This window comes from Cupressus sempervirens, chromosome 11 (assembly GCF_028749045.1).
Source record: "Cupressus sempervirens isolate cs-2001-9-10 chromosome 11, ASM2874904v1, whole genome shotgun sequence".
Classification (NCBI taxonomy): Eukaryota; Viridiplantae; Streptophyta; class Pinopsida; order Cupressales; family Cupressaceae; genus Cupressus; species Cupressus sempervirens.
Genome location: NC_143128.1, coordinates 738497261 through 738508070, shown reverse-complemented (window position 1 = coordinate 738508070; position 10810 = coordinate 738497261).

Sequence of the window (10810 nt, the reverse complement as noted above, 5' to 3'; positions counted from 1 at the left end):
GTGTGGAGGAAAAGGTTTATTCATCTCTTTTTTCCTTAATGATTATAACAAGTGAGACATGGGATTAAATGTAAATCTATCACATTGTGTATGTATCATAAAATAGTGACCAAACCAATGGGTGGAAGACTATGGAAGAAAGAGAGGAATCCGAGGAAGAATTGTTGAACCTTACATGATAAAATGGGCCAATCAACCTAAATGTAAACAAAAGACCTTGATTTAGCAAATGAAGTGTGCTTATAGGCTAAAAGTATCTTTCTTCTACCAAAGATGGTCAAGTGATCTTTAGGAAACATAGGACACTAGTTGATTACCCACTATTTGGAGATGGACTTATGATCCCAAATGAGTGGGTGTAACTATCATAGACGTTTGATTATGGATAAAGGTCTAGTGTTGTGATCTTGGAAGGTATTCTTATGCCAAAGTTTTCATGTTCAAATGATCAAGCTCTCTAGAGGAAGTTTGAAAATGGAAGACTAGAAATTTGGAAAATGGGGTTAATGTGGAAAATGAAGCTGTGGTGGTCACTTATATGGTTAACTCAATCCTTGCTTACTAGGAAGAAGAATCTTGGGTTCACTTTAGGGAAGGTAGACCAATTTCAAAGTTTAGCATTGTACTCAATTCTATCATAATGGTATTGTTTAACTTCTTCTTTTTGGATGTCTTTGATAGCATATCAGAATTGTTTATCACTGGGTGCTAGGTTTTTCCTTTCCTTGTAGACAAATGGTTTAGATAATTTCATCTACTTAGGTTTGACTTTGTCGATCATGGTAGGAACAAAATAAAACCCAATTTTAAACAAAAATTGTAACTAGGCTCAACCAATTTCAAATGTTACATCAAATATAGAAATCCTTGAAAATAACCATGAGTCAAGAGGACCCACTTACCACTATTTCACTCACTAAAATTTTAGCTCATCATTTCACTCATTTTTGCACTTGTTTGATGTTTGGTGTTGGTTTTGAATGTTTAAACAATCAAGCACATAGAACACACCAACAATCCTAATAAGGCTGCCACTAGAATGTACAAGGATTATCAAAAGGGTGTCCTTGATATACGCAAGGTACATGAGGCCCAAATTTGTAGATGAAAGAAAATAATGCCACATAGCTAGGAGGAGACGGTAACCCAAATCTCCACCTTCACTTCCCAAAGGTATAAAGTTCTTTGGGGCTTAGCCAAGAGTGATAATATTTTACTTCCAAGAGAGGTGTCTTTTGATTCACCTCCCAATTCTTATACTCTGCCAGAACATTGGAGTTGAGGTCATCCCAAGGGGTGATGAAATCCTCAAGTATGCCTCCTAAAAAAATAAACAAGACCACTTATTTCTTGTGCACTCAAGATCACCCAAAGGTGCGAGAGGAGAGAGTACGTAAGTGGCCTTAGGGTTAAAAGATACTTGTTCTTTCCCAATGAAGCTTTAAGTTTTGTAATCTACTCTTGAAGACACGTGTTTAAGCATGGATTGTTCTTTCCAACTTGACAATGTCATCAATATAAATAAAAAGTGTGGATTTGTCAATAAAAAAATAAATCGCTCATGAACATAAGCAAATTGCTAGAATTGAAACCAATTGGATTGAGTGAGTTCATTTTAAGCACCAAATTCAAATGTTTCATAGCAAGCTTCATTAACCTTAGGTATTCAAGAGTGTGTTTGCTATTCTAAACATTCATTTCAATGAAAGCATGTCAATTTCCTTAAGGCATTCAAGATTGAGTTTGACTATCCTAAACATGCATTCCAATAAAAAGCTTGTTCATTCCTTAATGACATTCAAGAGTGTGTTTGCTATCTAAACATACATTCCAATGAAATGTGAGTAAATTTCTCTTAAGGCATTCAAGATTGGATGTAATTTTTTCACCTTAAAGCATTCAAGAGTGTGTTTGAATCTTAAATATTAACTTTCAACATACATTCCAAAGACAAATGATTATTTCATACAAGTTAATTAATCATCTACTCTTATAAGTGATAAAAATCACTACAAATTTTTTAGGTGATTAAAATCACTATAAGTTTTCAAATCCCCCAATGTTTATTTCTTGCAATACACACTTGTTAGAAATCCCTACAAAGCAACTAGTTAGCGAATAATGTGTTTAAAATTTGATTAATCTGCCAAAAATTGGAGACGGTAGATGACAGGCACATACGATAGAACTGCACAAATGCTAAAACTTGCAAATGACAAAAAGCATAGATGCTAAAATTCATAGATGACAAAGTACAAGGGTGTATGATTTCTAGACCAGTGACAATTCATAGATGACAAAATTACTTAGCACACAATGCAAATGACAGATTACAAGAGGTGTACAGTTAGTAGTTCAATGGCAACTTGTCAGACATAGATGATAGATCAAATTCACAGATGCTTAAAATCATAGATGACAAAAGTCTTCAACACACAATGCAGACAACAAAACAAGGATCATAGACGATAATTTAGTTTTACAACAAGTTTTAAATCCACCCATAACGTAGACAACAAGATCTAAAACACAAACACTAAAACTAAGCTTTAATGCCAAAATAAGTGGGTTAAAATGGCAAGGGCAAAGATGCGAATCTGCGTAGATGCTAGTCTACGCAGACGCTAATATGCGGAGATGACAAAATACATACGAAATTATGTGTTGCACAGACGACAATTCGTAGGTTTTGGTAACAAGTTACAATTTTTGGATGATTTTTTGAAAGGAAAATAGGGACATGTGTCCCACCGGGAATGCCAAAATGTATGCAAGAAAACCTAACTTGTTGGGAGCAAGAGTAAACAAGCACATGTTAGTTGCATGGGTATATCAAATATTTAAAATTAAAAAAAATACAACTAATACTATGCTTGAGTTTTACAACTCAATGCAACCAAAAAGCAAAATCCTCATGCAACCTCAAAGAAGTTCAACAAAGGTACCCATGAGAGGCCCTGTTGGTATGCTTTAGATTGGAGGAATGCGGTGTGCTCTCCCAAAACACAACTATGTGAATCCCTTGCTATGAAATGTAATGTGAAAATGATACTATGCTAAATGAGTGGAGAATGCTTCAAACAATGACTATGGAATCAACCATGCTTGAGAGAATTCAAAGGATATGAGTATGGAAATGCAAGAAACAAACTAAGCTAACAATGCAAATGAGATAAAAATTTAACAACTACCAAAGGTTTGTAACAAATGTAACTCTACAAATCACTAAAAGCTCTAATAACAAACTAGCATGATAACAATGCAAATGAGAGAGATGTCAAATGCTTGAGACTAAGGCTCTATTTATAGGCTTGAGAGAGGACTTGGTAAGGTGGCATCTATGTGGCATCCACATAGGTTCTACAAGTGAGACATGTAGACAAGTCATGCAAGGGTCAACATTCAAAGTTTGCTCACACATGTGTAAGCAAACTTGAAGGAAGGATTGGGGGACAAAGGTGTAAGAGGTGTGGAAGACATGAGAGGTGTGAGAATTGTGAGGGTTCCTCGCATATGTGTGAGCACACATGTAGGAGCTAAAAGAGGTTTAGCAAGGTGGTTAGGATAAATAAGTGGGATTAAGAAGTGGGTAGGCTTAGAAGGATGAAAGTGATGGATGTAAACTAGGATTTAGGATATGTTTAAGGCTAAATTAAATAAGATTTAATTTAATCATGGGTTTAGAGAATTTAATGGCATGGAGGGAATTAAACAAATAAAATTTATTTAAAAGGGGATTTATGGAGTATCATGCATTAAATAAATTTAACACATTAGGGATGGAAGTATTTAGATTAAATTTAAATACATTAAGAAAGTGAACCTATTTAATTAAAAAAATTTAATTAAATAAGTAGAATAATATGAAAAATATAATTAATTAGTAAATAATTAGTTATAATGTCAAGGGAAACATTAAATAAATTAATATAATGTTTAGGACAATTTTAATTGTCTACACCAACTTTGACCTAGTCCTAGGGAGACTAAATTCAAAGTGATTTGAGGTTTTGTAATTTTAAAGGGTTTTATCAAGTGGTGAATTAGTTCAAATCCCTAAATTTAACAATGTATGAATATGACCTAGGTGGAAAATGAAATCTGTGAATGGGTGGATAAATGAAAAATCATACATAAAAATTAGAGCCAACCTCGAGTTTAATAAAGGAGGACCTTAATTTAATTTACGTATGTATTTAAGGTACAATATGAAGTCCTTCCATAAGGATTATACTAAAGTGGGCTATAAAAGGTCCCAAAATGAAAAAAAATAAAGTATTGCTTTTTAGGAGAGTCCAATTATTTCTACCATAGGGGCAGTCCTCTTTTTCACATCCATCTTGTCTTTCTTGTGCTAGGTCAAAATTTGTGTAGTAGAAAGGTCATACTTTGATATACTTCATCATTCAACTTTGGGCAATTATCAACAAATTCATAGGGTATAAGGATATGTAGCTCAAACTTCCTAACTTGATCCAATATCACTCTTGTCAATTTTCTCCTTTGTACCTCTATTATATTTGCACAATTCGCCCAATAGTCCTCTAAATGAGGTTGGTGCAAATAAGGCTTAACCCCATGAAAATTGACATACAACTAACCTTTAAAGGAGACTCTTGTGGTTATGGACTCAAATTCAAACTCAGAGAAGAGATTTTATGTAGTGGCAGCAACATCTTTATTTTTTTTCAAGTGACAAAAGTATGAATGGATAACCCTCAATTTAGTGACATATTTGGAATTAACCCCTTTCATTTTTCTATAGACCTCTAGGTGTATAGAATAATATAATACATATCTAAGTAACTTGTAGGGGTTGTAGTTAAATCCTCTAATTTTGAGATAAGTGTGAGGCCTCACCTGATCTGCCATAGTATAGACAACATAATTGTATATTTGGAATTTAGCAAGGGGAACAAAAGTTACCAGCATATAAAACTTGAAACTAGACTTTACCTAGCATTGTAAGGGCCCAAAATTAGCTCTAAGGTGAATTTGTGATGAAAATAAACCCTACCCATGATAATACTTTAAGTTGGGAGGCTAATAGTGACCACTAGGGTGCCTAGAAGACCTAGGAGACCCCAAAAAGAATGTATTTTATATTGAATCCGAAAATGGGAGTCTTATATAGAGGCATCACCCAATTAGAAACCCATTTACCCACTCTCTTACTTTAGAGACATTTAGGGTTTGGAGGAGGAGGATAAGGAGCTCTACAATAACTTTCTTTTGCCATTGCTTGGAGTGAGGTTGGTATCCATGATCCATGATGTTTCTTCATTGCATTGTAGATATGATATGGTGTTTCTTCATTGCATTGTAGATTTGATATGTGTAGATGTGGTTTTGTGAAGAATCTTGTTGTACGTGTTTTAAGCTTTATGTGATTTCTTCCTTGAACCTTGTTTTGTTCATGTTGCTTGTTGTGTAAAATGGGTGTGAAGCATCACTCACCCTTGGGAGGGAAGAGATGCTTGGATGAAGGGGTTAGCTGGGCTCACCCATGTAGTTGAGAAACTCTCCCATGTGTGGAGATGATTTTGATGTGTTTCAATGGAGTATGGACTTCATGATTACTTGTATTCTTGGGAGGTATAAGGAGGTATATGAAGAGGGAATACGTTGTTAAGCCTTGAAAGGGCATGTTACTTATGAGAATATGGGAGTATATGTGATTCATAGATTTGAAATTCTCCTCATGGAGAGAGCCCACCTTCACCCTATATCTTGATTCTATTGTTGAATCTTTGTGCAAGCCTTGGGATGGGTTGTATTATGTTGTGTTGTGTTGAGATGTGTTGTTATGGCTTTGCATGGCATGTGAGTTTGAAGATGTGCAATCATTTGTGCCTTGTTTCCCCAAGCTCAGTGGGTGGTCTCCTTGAGGCCTAGGATGAGAGGTGAGCCTCCATGGTTCTACATTTTGTCTCTTATTTGTAGGTTTTTGCTTGAGGCCTTAGACATTTGGAATATTGTGAAGTCTTACTTTTACATAGAAGGAGAGAATACTATTGTATTTGTATCAAAATGGAGGACAACTCCATCTTGTTATGTTAATTCATTTGTATTGTAGGAGTGTTGTTATTGTTCTCATACATATGACAATGGAGAGATTGTGAATCATCTATGCTTGTAAAAGGTTCTCTTGTTGTGTATATCTAGATATGATGATTTCACCACCTTATTTGCTTGCTTGATATTTGTGTTGAATGCAAGACTTGAGAGGAACATGAAGGGGAATTTCATTGTGTTGATGTTTTTGTTTCATTACCTTGAATAGGAATGTATTGAAGAAAATGAATTATGTATTATGATATGCATTAGAAGAATGAATAGGAGATTATCTCTTTGTTATTCCATCTCTCACAAGTCTCAATTAAATAATTGAATGCATTTTATGTTCAATCTTGAAACATATAAATGAATGTAGAATGTGAAAATTAGTGGCTAATGAATTCTCCTTAGTTATAGTCATGAAATAAATGTCAATGATGTAAATTGAATAGTTGATGTTCGTGAAATTATGAGCAAAAGATTTCATTTACGTTCCATATTAGAGTCTCTTGCAAGTAGATTTTGTTAGTAATATGATAGTTGTTATACATTAGATTTTCTTTATAGAATAGATTTTATAATGCATGATACAATGTTCAATTTCATCAACTCAATTATGAACAATTATAGGGAATACCTGAAGAAACTAGGCAAAAAAAAAGTTTAACTTCAAAAGAAGCCTGTAGATGCATATTCATTCTTTGGAAGATGTATGAGAAAAAATAAAATAATGTTTCTCACTAATATAGGTCAATAAAATATTAAGCCTTGAATAAGATAATAATATCTTGCAAATTATAAGTTAGAAATAAATAAATTTTACAACCCCCCAATAAGGTGTCAGCCTTGAGTTATAACATCCTTAGATCATGATAGGACCTTGTTAAAATTTTTTTTTAAAAAAAATAAAAATAAAAATAAATATATATATATATATATATATCTTACCAAATTTCATTTTTGGTACCCAAATCCTACCTAGGTGTCACCTTGATATTATGGTTAAGTAAGGAAAAGTAAACATGCAAAGAAAGTGGTTCGTGTTTTCCCCCCCAAGGTGGTTGTACTCCTTGGTATACGTAGGCACAAGTTGTTGGATATAATTGTTAATTGTGTATTGTCTTTGATGTTACACAAATGTCATATCAGCCATCAGACAGAGTCTACTAAGCTCAGACGATTAGCAAATTTTATAGTGACTACCGAGAATTCTTGAACATTACAAGAAAAGTTAGCTTTTACCGAGCTCACTTGGTAAGTGAAGAAAAGTTAGCTTTTACTGAGTTCACTCGGTAAGCAAAGAAAAAGTTAGCTTTTACCGAGCTCACTCGGTAAGCAAAGGAAAGCTAGCTCTTACCGAGCTCACTCGGTAAGCGAAGGAAAGTTAGTTTTTACCGAGATCACTCGGTAAACGAAGGAATGTCAGTATTTACCGAATTAACTCAATCTTCGAAGGAAGTCGCAAGGTTTGCAGTGTTTACCGAGCTGGGTCGGGCAGCAAAGGATTTTATTGTTCCAAAGAATTAAGTTTAACTGTTTTGTGTAGTCGATTGATTTTATGTTTTTCAGTTGTTGTAACTTGTAATTGAGCCGACTTAACAAACTGTAAGGTATATATGAAAGGTCAAGTTGTGAATTCAAAGTGTAAAGGTATGGATGCATAAGAGTGTGAAAGAATAAATGAGCAAATGTTGAGGAAGGATTAGATATCCCTATGAAGCTGCAAAGTTGTATTTGATCAATGAGGATCTAGTGAAGCAAAACAAAGATCTGTATTCAACAAAGATAAGTTGCATATATTTCAGATCACTTCATTGTTGCTTTCTAATCATTGTAACAGTGATTCAAAATCTCTTAACAGAGTTGGTTCAAATGATAGCCATTTTGTAAATCCTCTAACAAGGTGACAGTTCAGTTGAATTGTTTTAAAGACCTCTGACAAGGCCACTTCTAACAAGGTGATCAAATCCTTTAACAAGGTCACACCTAACAGTTTGTTTTGTAACCTTTAACAGGGTTGGCTCCTAACAGGGCTCACTTCAGAAGAGTGAAAATTGGTAACTAGTTACTTGGTGGTTTTTCCCAAATTGGGTTTCCACGTTAAATCTGGTGTCTCTTGTGTTCATGTTACTTCTTTATACATTCATATTAATCACCTTAAATGCTTAATAAGTTAACCGAACATCTATCAAGTTTCAGCATTTATTTGTATAGTCACCAAGTGCCAACAGCAATTTTTAAGACATCCAAGGATCTGTAGAAATATTTTTGTGGTAACTGATTCACCCCTCCCCTCTCAGTTACTCCATCTCTATTTCCAACACAAGTAATAAAAAAATATGGTTTTATTGCAGACATGACACAAGTCAACCTCTATCTCTAGTTGCTTGTTGGAGGAGATGTAAAAAGGTATGTGTGCTTGGGATTCTCCCCATCTTCCACACCTAGGGAGAAGTAAGCATGAAGTTGGGGAAATGGTCCAAGTGTAAATGGAAGCCCAAGTCAAATTCCTTGAATTGCAAGCTACCTTTGATATGACAACCCACTTGGTGCTCTAGAAGAATGTGCCCTTTGTCATCCACCAGGTATGTGAGTTTGGAGGAAGGGGAGATTTTGTAAAAAGTGAAAATACGTGTTACTAAGGAGGAAATTTTTTAAGGGATTGTGTGGAGTAAAGTTTTAATTTATTAAGATTAGCATAAAGTGGTGTTTGGACTTAGTGTAATTGAGGTTTATGTCATGATTTGGGATCAAGGTTAGTGCATTTTAAAAAAGGGGTAAAATGTAGGAACCTAGGAGAGGGTAGTTGTGAGTAAGATGGGTTAGGTGTTGCTAACCTTAAATTAATCATCATTACATATTTTTTTGGTGAGATGAAAGGGAACCTATATTATGTTGTGATAAGTAGTAATATTTAGGAGTAATGTTATTGCATAAGATTATGATAATTCCTTTATGGATTTGATTCTCATTATTCTTTTTTGTATTATATTGATATAGTAATTAAAATAATTTTAGAATACTAATGATGATAGATAATTGAAATGAAACAAATACAGAGTGGTAAGTATAATAATTTTCAAATAATAATAAAAATAATAGAAAAATTAAAATTAAATAAATAAAAGGACATTTATGACAACTACACTTGAGATGAGTGCCCTAGTAAATAATCGACATGATATCAAGACTCCATTTACAAAACTAAAATACGAAAGGATGTAAACATATATGACCCATTTTGGCCTCTAGGAAAAATTATGAATGTATCGTAATGGAACACTAACAAAGACGATAAACATGAATTGTAGATTTCTCTCTCTGATCCATTCGATAAAGTATATCTTCTGCACATAGATACATGTGTATTATCCATTGTTGTACCTTTAAAAAAAATTGTTGGTTGTGTTTTGCCTCATGAATTTAGGGCATGACATTCTGGTATCATAGCCTAGTTACGAAACACCGGTCATTAATGGGTTCATGAATGAATGTAAAATTTAAATTTTACCTTCAGAAGAGAAAAACTTCAATGAATTCATCTTTCAAGCTAGTATCTTCTATAAGGGAGTCAACTGAAAGCATAACACCCTTATTATTCTTGACTTATTGATAAAATAACCTTTGACCACAAATTTTTTATAAATGACCTTTAATCATATTAAATAAATTATTCTAAATGAAACTAACCAATATAATTCCCCTAGTACTAGGTAAATTTGTTCATCATCATAATAATATGAATTTCATTTTGAAAATTAATATTAAAATAAAGTAATTAACCTTAATAATACATTCACGAAACCCTTCTTTCACTACTTATAGATTTAGTACAAGCCATTGCCATAAAATTAATGTAAATAAGAGCTTACATATTAATCTAAATAGTTATATAGATAGCATCAATGAGCTAATATTTTTATTGTCTCAAAGCTGAACAATGATCTTTCATTAGTGGCATTCTCAACTTCAAGATAAGACATAGATATTATTTTTACCTCTTAATTATATCAATACTTTAAAATTATAATATATCTTAATTACAGAATAAAGGTTATTCAATTCTTTTATAATTATTGATAAATATATAATATTTACTAAGATATTAATATTAATTTTATTAATTTTTTTTTTTACCTCTAACACTTCTAGATGAAGGATCTTTTTTGATATTAGCAATAAACAAAAAATTGAATTTCCATTTAAAAGATCAAATTTATTTTGTAGATTTTATTCTATTTTTAAAAATAAATATAACCTTTTTTCTTAATTGATTTCTTAATTAATTTTCATGATTAATTAAAGAAAATAAAATAACTTATATATTTTTGCTTCTAACTAACATTAGCTAAACTTGTATTTCTTTATTCATTTCATTGATAAAGGAATATTAATTTAATAGTATGTGTCAAAAATGTTCCTATACACATTTCACATTGTCACTGCATGTAAGAGAGCTTAGTGACTGTAGATTGAACTAGAATGGAGGATTTGTAAAGAAAATAAATGCAAGATTTATCTAAGATTTTCTATGCAAGTAAATGATTCTAAATTAGATGAAATACAAATTTAATCTATGGGTTCAATAAGAAAACATTTAAGCTAGAACATGTATGCAATTTAACAACTAAAATGAAAGTATTGAATAAGAATGCAACAAAGCTTTTGAATGCACAAATGTGGAGTACTCAAATTGATAGAGTTTCTTTACTCACAAATTTTATCCTCTCAAATGAGAGACATAAGTTCCCAA